The 12,536-nt window shown below is 47.5% G+C and overlaps 1 long non-coding RNA gene across 1 annotated transcript; it reads right to left on the bottom strand.

Moving 5' to 3' along the window:
• Positions 1-1,369: 1,369 nt before the first annotated feature.
• On the bottom strand, positions 1,370-12,006 carry LOC142929613 (uncharacterized). The gene is made up of 2 exons (XR_012945800.1): positions 5,390-12,006; positions 1,370-4,790 (listed from the first exon to the last, which is right to left on the bottom strand). It is a non-coding gene; the product is annotated as an uncharacterized LOC142929613 (long non-coding RNA).
• Positions 12,007-12,536: the final 530 nt, after the last annotated feature.

A 12,536-nucleotide genomic window follows, 5' to 3' on the forward strand; every position in this document is an offset into this window, starting at 1 on the left:
GAAACCGAAAGTAAACCGAAAGTTAAAAATTGACTTTTGGCCGAAACCGAAAGTATGCCGAAAGAGGCCATTTGCCAACTTTCGGCGCCGAAACCGAATTTTGGTCTGCCTATAATTGTCAGACTTCGAATCTCGGTATCAACACGCATGTAGACTGAAGCGAACGCAACACATAAGACAAGGTGGGCAGGCGGCTGGGAACAGACAACAGAGGCACTTTGTTGTCATCCCGCCAAAGAGACTCCATCCACGGATGGAGATGCAGGCTGCCGTCTGTTGACCGGTCGTATATACATTAGCAGACCATGGTTGCGGATGTAACCTCGCTCCCAAGCTGCTGCTGTTGACGTGTGTGTGTGTGTGTTTGCAGCCTATCGCATAGGATTGCCTAGCGCCGATTGACCAGCCGATAGGCAGTGATAGACATAGCACTAGCGTTATATTCTAAAAATAGATCTTCGGTTGACGAATGACGACCGAAAGTCAATATCAGTTTCGGCTGAAACCGAAACCAGACCGAAAGGAAAAAAAAATACTTTCGGCCGAAACCAAAAGTATGCCAAAAGAGGCCATGTGCCAAGTTTCAGCACCAAAACCGAATTTCGGTCGGCCTCTAAATGCATGGAGTAATGCACGCTTGTAATTATGAAAGAGGAAAATGTGGATTAGAGGACATAACGCAGGTTAATGACGAATTTAAAACTATTAAGCGGGCTTGGGCAGGTTTTATCGCTACAAGAATAATTATGGATTTAGTGCCACGGTGGGGAGATGTTAACTACCTCGCCTAGTAGACAGAAGGTCATGGGTTTGATTCCGACCCTGACGCCTGCTGTATATTTGGAGTTTGCACGTTCTCCCTGTGGGTTTTCCCTCCACATTTAGAATCAACATCATGCACTTCGAGTATTTGGCTGCTATAAATGTCCACAGAATAAGCCACTTCGCTGGGCTATCATTTGTGGCCAGGTCACTCCTGAAAAAGAGCAATTACAGTTCAGTGGGCCTTACCTGATACAAATTTAAAATAATAAGTACATAGAATTGGCAACACAAGGGAGGGTACAGACCCTGTTTACGTCCACTGAGGAGATGGAGCGATAAGATCAGCGAGGTTGCAGGAGCTGTATGGATTGTTGCACTGTGTGACCGTCGTGCGGGGTGACGATGGCTCGGGGAGGCCATCATCCAGCAGTGGATAGATCACGGCTGAAGATCACGACAACCACGACACTGGTAGATTGTAAAATGTTTTAGGAGTTTGTAAACATGTATGCTCATACTGGACAATTAAGCAAATATTAGTAAAACTTTTGTTGTAAATAAGGAACCCGGAGTAAATTAAAGAACCATGAACCACAAGAGGAAACAACATTCATCCAGCCTCTCAGTCGGCTTTATTTATAATTAACAGCTTGCTACAGTACAGTTGAAAGGTTACGGAACTTCCTCTAGATTTTCCACACCATACGAGTGGATTCATTTGGGGTGTTTTTGACCAAACATCAAAACTAATGCGATAGGGACAGAGGGGTTTGTTTACAATTCTCACAGGATACAACATTTGATCCACTGGCCTGCAGGGCTTATGGCTTCACATTACATTTGTTGTATCCCGCACTTTGTCACGTCGCGTTGTTACAGGTTGTACTGGTTACGAGCTGTGGTGATGAAAAAAGATAGGATAGGCTTTTACCCTTTCTGGCAATAACACAGGAGATGTGAAGATGTTCAAACATCAGACACGCCTATTGCAAGGCATTAAGTCTGCACGAACCACACGTACTTGTGGTAAATCACGCAAACAACATGATTTGATATTGTATGCATAATCATTTAAACTAAACTATTAAACTAAACTATTTCTATTTTTTGACTTTAAGCTTTCGTGACTGCAGGAATTCATACTCTTTGGGTCTTTCGCTAAAGTCACCGAAAGACCCAAACAGTTTATTTTTTTTTACCAGGTAAGGCCCACAGCTATATACAGCACTTTGTCGGACGCGACCTGGCCACAAATGATAGCTGAATGAAGTGGCTTATCTGGTGGAAAATATTAATAGTAGCCAAATATTATAAACGCATGATGTTGATTCTAAATGTGGAGGGAAAAACCGGATGACCCGGAGAAAAATCCACGTGACATATAAACTCCAATTATACAACAGACGTCAAGGGTCGGGATCGAACCCACGACCCCTTGTAAACCAGGCCAGGCAGTTAACATATCAAACCCATTACCTCCTGTATACCAGGCGAGGCAGTTAACATCTCACCACCGTGTTGCTCACCTAATTGTCCTACACCAGAGACAGCCTCGGAGACATTATCTATGAAAGGGTCCCGTGGTTGTCATCCATCGTGTGTTACTGTGCTGCTTCGTGGCACACCAGCTGCGTCAAGAGTGAGTTGGCTACGTTGGTGAGATGTGAACTATCTCGCCTGGTATACGGGAGGTAGTTCGAGATGTTAACTGCCCGTAGTATACAGGAGGTCGTGGGTTCGATCCCGACCCTGACATGTCTCTCTCCCCGTGGTCGCGTGGATTCTTTCTCCGGGTCCTCCACTTTTTTCCTCCAAACGTGCGTTTGCAGTATTTGGCTGCTATACATTTCCACGTGATACACCACTTCGCTGAGCTATCATTTGTGACCAGGTCGCTTCTGGAAAAGGGATATATATAGCTCAGTTGGCCTTGTCTGGTAGGTAAAAAACACACCTAGATTATTTGTTAGTTTAGAGTGGGGCCCCAGCTGCCAGGTGGGGGTCCTCCTTTGCAGGCACAGCGGTCCTCTCGTGCCCCGGGCTCCAGACAGGACGCCCCCTGGTGGCGCCGCTCGCCTGGAGCAGGAGAGAGAGAAGAGCTCTGCTTCTCACGGAGGAACCCCGATGACTCTCTCCGAGAGGGACCCCAGAGTCCAGGTGTATGCACAGTATGTTGAACTTCTTTCGCACCGCACGTAGCCAACAGCGCTAATCTGAAGTGCGCGGGGGAAGGACAACTAAACACAAAAAGCAGTTTGAAATTCATTAGTTTTCAGTCTCGGTGACTTAGGGGGGGGGAGGGGGGTCAGACATTTGTGACGATGTGTGACGAGGGGGGGAGGGGGGGTTTGAGAAATGTGACGTCACATCAAAATGCGCAACTTTAAATAAATATTAATTAAATAAAATTATTATAACACTAATTTTGATAAATTTTCATTATTAACTATTTGAGTATTTTAATTTACTAAGGTCACCTTTAATTTATTCCATGAAGGAGCATTTTGCTTTTCCATCCGAGAATGGAGAAGCATACATTTTGTAAATGTTTTTGAATGATTGTTATTAAACATTTTGATTCTAATGATTCTACCAGGGCTTTTCATTCTGTGGAATGAATGTGATTGTTATAATTGCAGTATCCATTTTGCTTCGTTCTACTACAAAGTTTAAAGTATTTTTCATAGTCTCAATTACTTTTAATATTTTATTATTATAAGAGAATTTCAATATAATATTCTGAACATCTGCAGTTTTTGTTAGACGTTTAATATTTTCAAGTAAATATTATTAATTTCAGCTTTCCAACACCTCCTTTTAAATACGTGTGCAGCGCCACATTAAATACGCACTACAATGACATAGTTTAAAGCGATTTGAAGCATGCTTTAGTTTAAAAATGGAAATATGGTTTGGGGTGGGGGGCAGAGCTTTGTGACGTCATATTTGAGGGGGGTCTGACTTTTTGTGACGCCGTGTGATGAGGGGGGTGGGAAATCGGCCAAAATCGCGTGACGTCACGCAAACTCCAGTCGTTCTCATAGCAGCGGCTCTTCGCTATCCATGAGAATAAAGAGGTTTGTCGCAGCATGCGCTTTCAGATGAGCTGCTGCAGCCGCCTGGAACGCTCTTCATTCCGATGAGGAAGCCACTGGACGTGCAAATCTAGATTGAAAACTAATTTCTTTAGAACTGCTTTTTGTGTTTAGTTTGTCCTTCCCCCGCACCTCCGATTAGCACGGTGGGCTACACGCGGTACGAAAGAAGTGCAACATGCATACATCTCGCTAGCTAGTCAAGAGAATTAACACTTCCAGACGCCTGACGTGGATTGATAACCCCTCGACTCCTTCCCTCCAGGCAAGCCAACGAGTTGGGGATGGAAAGTCGATCCCAGAAGAATCGATTCCCGATTCAGGTCACAAGGCGATTCGGAGACATTTTTTGACAGGCGTGTCGTCTCGCTTAACGAGCAACCGCGGAATTTGCTCGGTAAGCGAACACTCTTCAAACGAACATTCGCCCGTTTTGCGAATTTGCATCAATTTGAATTGCTCTCGTTATCGTGAATTCTCGTAAATAGAACGCCTATTAAGAGAGACACGCCTGTACGAAAAGGAGTCGACTCCAACCCCACAATAAATTCTAAATCTTGGAATTTAATTAATAAATAAAAACTCATTTAGATCTTTAACAGTCATTGTAAATGCCCATTTTCATCCTCTTGACAACATCCTAAGTGAGATCAGACATTTTCAGAAGACACGCACACTCACGTGCAGATATGATCACACACCGACTCATATGCACATGTTGTAATGCAGACTTCACATGATGATTTATTGTTTACCAGGTATCATAAATAATTTCATACAACTTCCAGTTGTGTACCCACTGGCATTCCTCGTAATTATGTGTATGTTGAACTTCTTTAGCACCGTACGTAGCCAACCGTGCTAATCGTTGTCCAGCTCTATGCGTAGAGCATCACTAAGATTACAGCGCATGCGACGCACTCCTCACGCCTGTACAAAAAAAAGTGATTGCAGCCGTTTCATTCGATACATTTGCCTCTCTCCGCACATCATATTCAACTTCGATGCTTTCAAAAACAGTAATTTTGTTCAACATGGAAATTAACTTCATATAATATTCTGCATATAAATGTATGGTCTGGTCGATCTTAAATAGCTCCTTGTAATTTATATAATTTAAATGCAGCAGCTAGATTTTCTCGTTTTTACCATAGACATATGTAGTGACTTGCAGCCACAATGGTACAAAACGTCGTGCTACGCACTCCTTGGGACATCACCAGCAAGGCCGAGGGGGAGATCCTGACGCATGGGCAACCCAGGATTTCCAGAATAACCTGCCCGGGCTTTGCGCCAACAAGAGGTGCAAAAATGGGGAGAGGACACTCCTCGGCCACCTAATCGTGGCCAAGAAACACGGATGGCAGCAGTCACGGGTTATAAGCTCATTTTAGATTGGCGTAAAAAATGGGCGCCACGGGTTGCCATCGTTGGTGGGAGGGGTCATTGCACCCCAATGGATAGCTACCGCCACCCGCCTCAAGCTGGGCAGCCCCCGGCCAATAAGATGCTTTCCCGCCACGGCTCACCTGCTCCAATGGGTGCTTGGAGCTTATGGTTCATCACCTGACAAGTGGGCTGCAAAACCTGCACCAGACAAAAGCAAAACAAAACGAAAGAAGGTTCCAGCCCTTCATTTTGCAAGCTGGAATGTACGTACAATGTGTTCTGGACTCTCCGAAGATCTATTGCAGATTGAGGACATCCGCAAGACTGCAGTTATCGACAGGGAGCTGGCGAGACTCCATGGCGATATTGCAGCACTGCAGGAGACCCGGCTTGCTGGCAGTGGCTCACTACGAGAGAGTGACTACACTTTCTACTGGCAAGGAAAACAGCAGAACAAACCAAGGTAACACGCTGTTGGGTTCGCCGTCAAAAACACGCTCCTTGGCATGATAGAACCACTGACTGCAGGCTCCGAGCGGATTCTGCTCATGAGATTGCTCACTGCTTCTGACTGCTTCTGGCCATGTAAACATCCTGAGTGTCTACGCCCCAACACTTTACTCACATCCGGATATTCATGATCATTTCTATGAAGAGCTTCACAATATTATTTGCAAAATCCCCAGCTCTGAACACGTTTCTGTTGGGAGACTTCAATGCAAGGGTTAGGGCTGACCACGACGCGTGGCCCGCATGCCTTGGCTATCACGGCATTGGAAATATGAATGCCAGTGGCCAAAGACTACTGGAGCTTTGTTCATACCACAATCTCTGTATCACAAACTCATTCTTTCTCACAAAACCATGCCATAAAGTATCATGGAGACATCCAAGGTCTTTTAATTGGCACCAACTGGACCTCGTCATCACCCGACGAGCCCTCCTCAACTCGGTACTCATTACACGCAGCTAACACAGTGCAGTCTGCGACACCGATCACTCGCTGGTATCCAGCAAGGTCAGACTACGCCAAAAAAAGATACACCGCCTCAAACAAAAACGCTACCTACGCATCAACTCTGCCAAGACCTCCCTCCCAGAGCTCACTCAATCATTCCAACACAGCCTGGAGCAGTCCCTACACGACACACCAGATGGAAGCGTGGAGACAAAGTGGACATACATCAGAGACGCCATCTTCAATGCAGCCATCAATACCTTTGGCAAGCAGACAAGGCAGAACACATACTGGTTTGAGGTACACCTGGCTATATTGGAACCCATCCTCCGAGCCAAGCGCATGGTGCTCCTGAAGTACAAGCAAGTCCCAAGTACAGAATCATTAAGGGCTCTGAAAGCTGCCCGCAGTGCAGCTCAAACGACCGCCAGACGCTGCGCCAACAACTACTGGGTGAACCTCAGTAGCAGGATCCAACTCGCCTCTGACACTGGCAATATCCGTGCCATGTATGAAGGCATCAAGACAGCATTTGGTCCAAACATCAGGAGGACTGCCCCCCTTAAATCCAGCACAGGGGCCATCATCACTGATAAACAAGAGCAAATGGCCAGGTGGGTAGAACACTACCCAGAGCTCTACTCATGAGACAACAGTGTGTCAGAAGCTGCCCTTGCTGCTGTAAAGCCCCTACCAACGATATACGAACTGGACAATGTTCCAACCTTGAAGGAACTTGACAACGCCATCAACTCACTAGTCAGCGGCAAGTCACCGGGACAGGACGGCATCACACCTGAGGTACTGAAATGTGCAAAACCCGCCGTCCTCACAAAACTACATGAACTTATCTGCCAGTGCTGGGAAGAAGGAGCAATGCCTCAAGGCATGAGAGACTCCAACATCATCACCCTATATAAAAACAAGGGTGACTGTGGGGACTGTAATAACTACCGCGGCATCTCCCTGCTGAGCATCGTGGGGAAAACCTTTGCCCGTGTGGTCCTCAGCAGGTTACAGATACTAGCTGAGAGGATGTATCCTGAGGCTCAGTGTGGCTTCAGAGCAGGAAGGTCTACAATTGACATGCTCTTCTCCTTGCGTCAGCTACAGGAGAAATGTCGAGAACAGAGAATGTCCCTGTACTTGGCATTCATTGATCTTACAAAAGCCTTTGACCTCATCAGTAGGGGAAGCCTCTTCAAAGTCCTCAAAGTGACCGGCTGTCCACCGAAGCTGCTGGCAGTCATTTCCTCTTTCCATGACAACATGTAAGGAACAATACAGCATAGCGGCACCACCTCAGAGGAATTTCCCATACTCAGCGGTGTAAAGCAGGCGGGGTGCGTGCTTTCCCCAACACTGTTTGGAATCTTTTTCTCACTTATGCTCACACATGCCTTTGGGACAGCAGAAGAGGGAGCCTTTCTTCATACAAGATCTGATGGCAAACTCTTCAACCTTGGCCGTCTCAGATCCAAAACCAAAGTCAGCAAAGTCCTCATTAGAGAACTCCTATTTGCTGATGATGCTGCGCTGACAGCTCACACAGAACAAGGTTTGCAGACACTCATCGACCACCTTGCCAATGCCTGCAACAACTTTGGCCTGACAATCAGTCTAAAAAAGACCAATGTCATGGGCCAGGATGTCAGAGACACCCCTTCCATAAACATTGGCAGCTACACCCTGGAAGTCGTTCAGGACTTCACCTACTTGGGTTCTACCATCACCTACAATTTGTCCCTTGTCACAGAGATTGGCAAGCGCATTGGGAAGGCGTCTACAGCTATGTTCAGGTTGACTAAAAGAGTGTGGGAGAACAAATCCCTAACGCTCAACACCAAAGTACAAGTGTATCGGGCCTGCGTCCTTAGCACCCTCCTCTATGGGTTTGAGTCATGGACAACATACGCCCATCAAGAACATTGACTAAACACATTCCACCTCCGATGTCTCAGGCGCATCCTCGGTATCAGATGGCAAGATCGCATTCCCAACACCTCAGTTCTCAACTTGGCCAACATTCCCAGCATGTACTCTCTACTCAGTCATAGGCGCCTGAGATGGCTTGGACACGTGTGCCACATGCAGGATGGCAGAATACCCAAGGATGTCTTGTACGGCGAGCTGGCATCAGGCACACGGGTCACTGGTCGCCCAGTCCTGTGCTTCAAATGTCTGTAAACTGGACATGAAGAGTTGCGACATCAACCCAAATGACTGGGAGAAAACTGCTGGCGACCGACTCAGCTGGCAGCAGGCTGTGAAAAGAGGCCTTAGGAGAGGCGAGGAGAAAAGCCACACTGCTTAGCAGACCAAGAGGGAGCGACGCAAAGAAAAAGCAACAAACACCTCTGGAGCTGCCACCGCATTCACTTGCAATTGCTGTGGCAAGGATTGTCACTCAAGGATTGGCCTACTAAGTCATTCTAGGCGCTGCAAAACCTACAGCTGACCTCGTAAGGTGCAAAAAGAATTGTCTCTCGAGACACAAAGTCCTATGATGTAGTGACTTGATCGGAGACGCTAACATTTGGAGGCACTTATTTTATTTAATTGAGCATCCTTTGCACAATACACACCCTACGCTGGTACACACTCTTCTGTCACTCGTTGATACACAACTCTACGTGGGTTGCTAGCCTATACACAACACTAGCTGTCAAACACTGATGGCGCTGAACCGAGACAGCCAACTACCGTCTAGCAGCACAATATCGAGTGAAAACGACAGCGACGATGGCAACGATCTTCAACAGCACGACGGGGATCCCACTCCATGTGACAGCCCCGAGCTCTCGCTCAGGGCCCCTTTTTATGCTCCCAGCGTGGTCTCGCTCCGCCCCGGCCACGCCCCCTCTCTAGAACCTACTCGCGGGTTCCTGGGCTTCCCCCATGTGCCCCTTCTGTAACCCTTCCTCCAGACATCCCCTCTGGTGTATCACCTGGACTGCTGACGTCAGGGCTGCTGTAAGCCGCAGATCCCCTTCCCCGCCAGCAACCAGCGCTATGCTGCTACATAGCTAATTCTATGTCACTACACATACATTCGTTACAAAATAGATTTTCAACTTAAAATACAAATTTTAATCCACTCTGTGGTACATATAGGTACTTTAGTCGATAGTGGGAGAAGTGTAACGAAGTCGGTTTCATTCAAAGCCTCTCCAATTCGTAAATGTTTAGCCTTGATAACCTGAAGGCCCGCCATGCCCTCTGGCAGTTGTCGACTGCCACCAAGTTGATGTTTAGTGATGTTACCGCAAACTGCAGATGCCGTTTGGGAGCCAGACCCGCCAGCTGTAAGGCCTGCAACCAGTCACCCCCACCCACCCTCCTGTACCTGACAATCCGCAGGGGTTTTACCACATTGGGCATGGGGTTTCGAAGACCGGCCTTTCTGCCACTCACGTCGCGGGTGAGCCGTGAGATTGACCACAATGCTTTGTTGTGGCCTCGTGCGTCTTTCAGAATCGCGCCTCGGGAAATGCGAGCGTGGAAGTTGGTGCACTCACGCTTTGGGTTTTGTGGGCTTCTGCTCCTGCAGTAGTCACCAACACGCGGAGCGAAACATCGGACGACAACAACATCGGGAGATGCAATTTTAGTTCACATCTGAGAGCTTGATCAACTCAACATTTATAGAGGTTGCTTTTCGGTACGCAATCTGGAAATGGCTCCACATTTTAAAACGGTCAATGCGTAGGCCTCTAACTGCGCGCCATTATAGAAGCTCATATCACCTAAGGCACAATTGCCACGGTATTCTCCACACAGCTACCACATCGCAGCATAGCCCAACACTTCACAGCTACGCCTGCCAATGCAGCGGCGTTGGGAGTGGAGGTCATGCCCCATGCCCAGCTCCCCATGACCCCGGCCCCCTTCGTACGCTCACCGTAACGTTATAATGCAGCGACGTTCCACTCTTCGTGGGGTGTTTCAACTAAATTGGCGCCTTTAAAAAATTATCTTTAACTCATAACGTATGAAAGCGAATAAAACTCGTTTCACGTTACATAGAGCAGCACCACTGCTACTTTTTTTCTCTCTCTCTCCGCCACATCTAAGGGTCAGTGAGAGAAGTGGAGCATAAATCATCATCACGCGGATTCCGATCACCCTCGCAGCAGCAGCGGCTTTTGGCTATAGCCATCGAACAAAGACGGTTACCGAATCGTTTCCTTTCGAACTCTACCTTCTGATATTGAAAAGCCACTGGAGCTGTGCACTTTTAAATCTATATTAAAAACGTATTTCTTTAGAACTGCGTTTTTGTGTTAAGTTGGTTGTCCTCCCCCCCTGCACCTCCGATTAGCACGGTTGGCTACGTGCGGCATGCGAAAGAAGTTCAATGTACGGTAAACACAAGCGCCAGCTCCTCACTACGTTGCTGGGCTCGCCACTCAACGCGGAAGTCCCGCACAGGGGGCTGCGGTTCGCGCGCGGTGCCGCGTGCTGCTGAGAAGTGGAGCACGGTGAGCCCCACTTGCAGGATCGCTCGCACTCCACAACTTTCACTTCTACTCTCGGGTCAAATCTGTTATCCGAATGTTGTGATGGCAATGTTGAACTTGTACATTAAACTTCTTTTGCACCGTACCTAGTCAACCATGCTAATCGGAGGTCAAATGGCGTCAAGCCAGGGCCACCAACCGTCGTGATGGGAAAACGAGCGTGATGTGCTCCAAGTAATGGCAAAGCGACTCGTCGTGGCTCGCCTTCACACCGTAACAGTTACAGAATGGCCTCGCACACCCCGTAACAAAGCGGTGGTCGGTTCCGCACCGATGACGCCCCCAAATGCCCGCGTCGTCACAGTCTGCTTTTCGCGTACGTCTGAGTGAACAGCGATGTAAAGTTCCAGCCAGGCTGGAAAACCACGCCGCTGCTACTGCTGCTGCCTTCACTTGAATGTGAACCTAGCAAGGGTACAAAATGCGATCTACGGTTTGCTCGGGTGTGCCTACAGTTGCATTCCAGACCTCCTTTCAACCAATTAATCTATATTTTACATGCCAATATCGCCCTCACTAAACTATTTTTTATTTGACCAGGTAAGGCCCATTGAGCTATATCATTCTTTTTCAGAAGCGACCTGGCTATTACACACGCAAGCTCAAACGAAGTGGCTTATGACATGGAAATGTATCACAGCCAAATACTCGAAAAGCACGTTGATTCTAAATTTGGAGGGAAAAACCGGTGGATCCGGAGAAAAATCCACGCGACCACGGCGAAAGACACACGCAAACTCCAGGGGTCAGGGTCACAATCGATCCCAGGACCTCCTGCATACCAGGCGAGGTAGTTAACATCTCGCCAAGGTAGGCATCAGTGCTGCAAATCGCCCATTCTCCTCACCGGACCTGCGGTGCTTGCGGGTGGCTGTGGGGTTACGGATGAGGCCGGTCTGCAAAAGCGCGTTCTGGAAAAAAACATTTCAATGAGCTCCCACCCAAGAGCAGTGTAACTGCCAGAGAGCATGGCGACTCTGCCCCGTCAGCTTAACGGTGTTTGTAAAATAACATTAAAATAGAGCTACATTGTTTTTGTTAAGCAAATTACAACGACAGACATTTAAACAAATACCAAATGAGCGGAGACAGTCACCAGAGCTGGACTGATCCGGAAAACACACGCACGCCGTCAAATCTAAATTGTGATTGCGTGTGGTTGTAATCACAATAGACTGTACATAATTCTAGATTTGAAGCTTTCGTGACTGCAAGGATTCATACTCTTTGGTTTTTTCGGTAAAGTCACGTAGGTAAAATAACTTTATTAAATCACGACGTTTCGGAGGCAACACAAGCTTCCGTCTTCAGGTGGAACAGTCACAACTTTAAAGCTGTATAAAGTGAGGAGCTCTGAGACACCCGAGATTATATACAGGTTAAGGGGGGGGGGAGAAGCCAGGCAGGGACGAGGGTGGGGGGGTAAGTTAAGCCGCCTTTTGTTATGCTGCAGGGGGTTCGGGGGATGCAGAGGTTCACTGCGCGAGCTAAATGGAAAGGCTGTACCAATATAAGGCAGCTAAAGTTTGACTTGGTTTATGACATCTTATAAACCAAGATTTGTCCATGAAGCCATCCAGATATACAAACATAGACACAACTTCAACTGAGAAGATGGTTTTAAATTGAGCAACCATTGGAAAGATGTCATAAACCAAGTCAAACTTTAGCTGCCTTATAATGATACAGCCTTTCCATTTAGCTCGCGCAGTGAACATCCGCATCCCCCGAACCCCCTGCAGCATAACAAAAGGCGGCTTAACTTAGCCTTCCCCCCCACCCTCGTCCCTGCCTGGCTCCTCCCCCCCC

Source organism: Petromyzon marinus, chromosome 32 (assembly GCF_048934315.1).
Source record: "Petromyzon marinus isolate PM22_M1 ecotype Great Lakes invasive population chromosome 32, UKy_Petmar_22M1.pri1.0, whole genome shotgun sequence".
Classification (NCBI taxonomy): domain Eukaryota; kingdom Metazoa; phylum Chordata; class Hyperoartia; order Petromyzontiformes; family Petromyzontidae; genus Petromyzon; species Petromyzon marinus.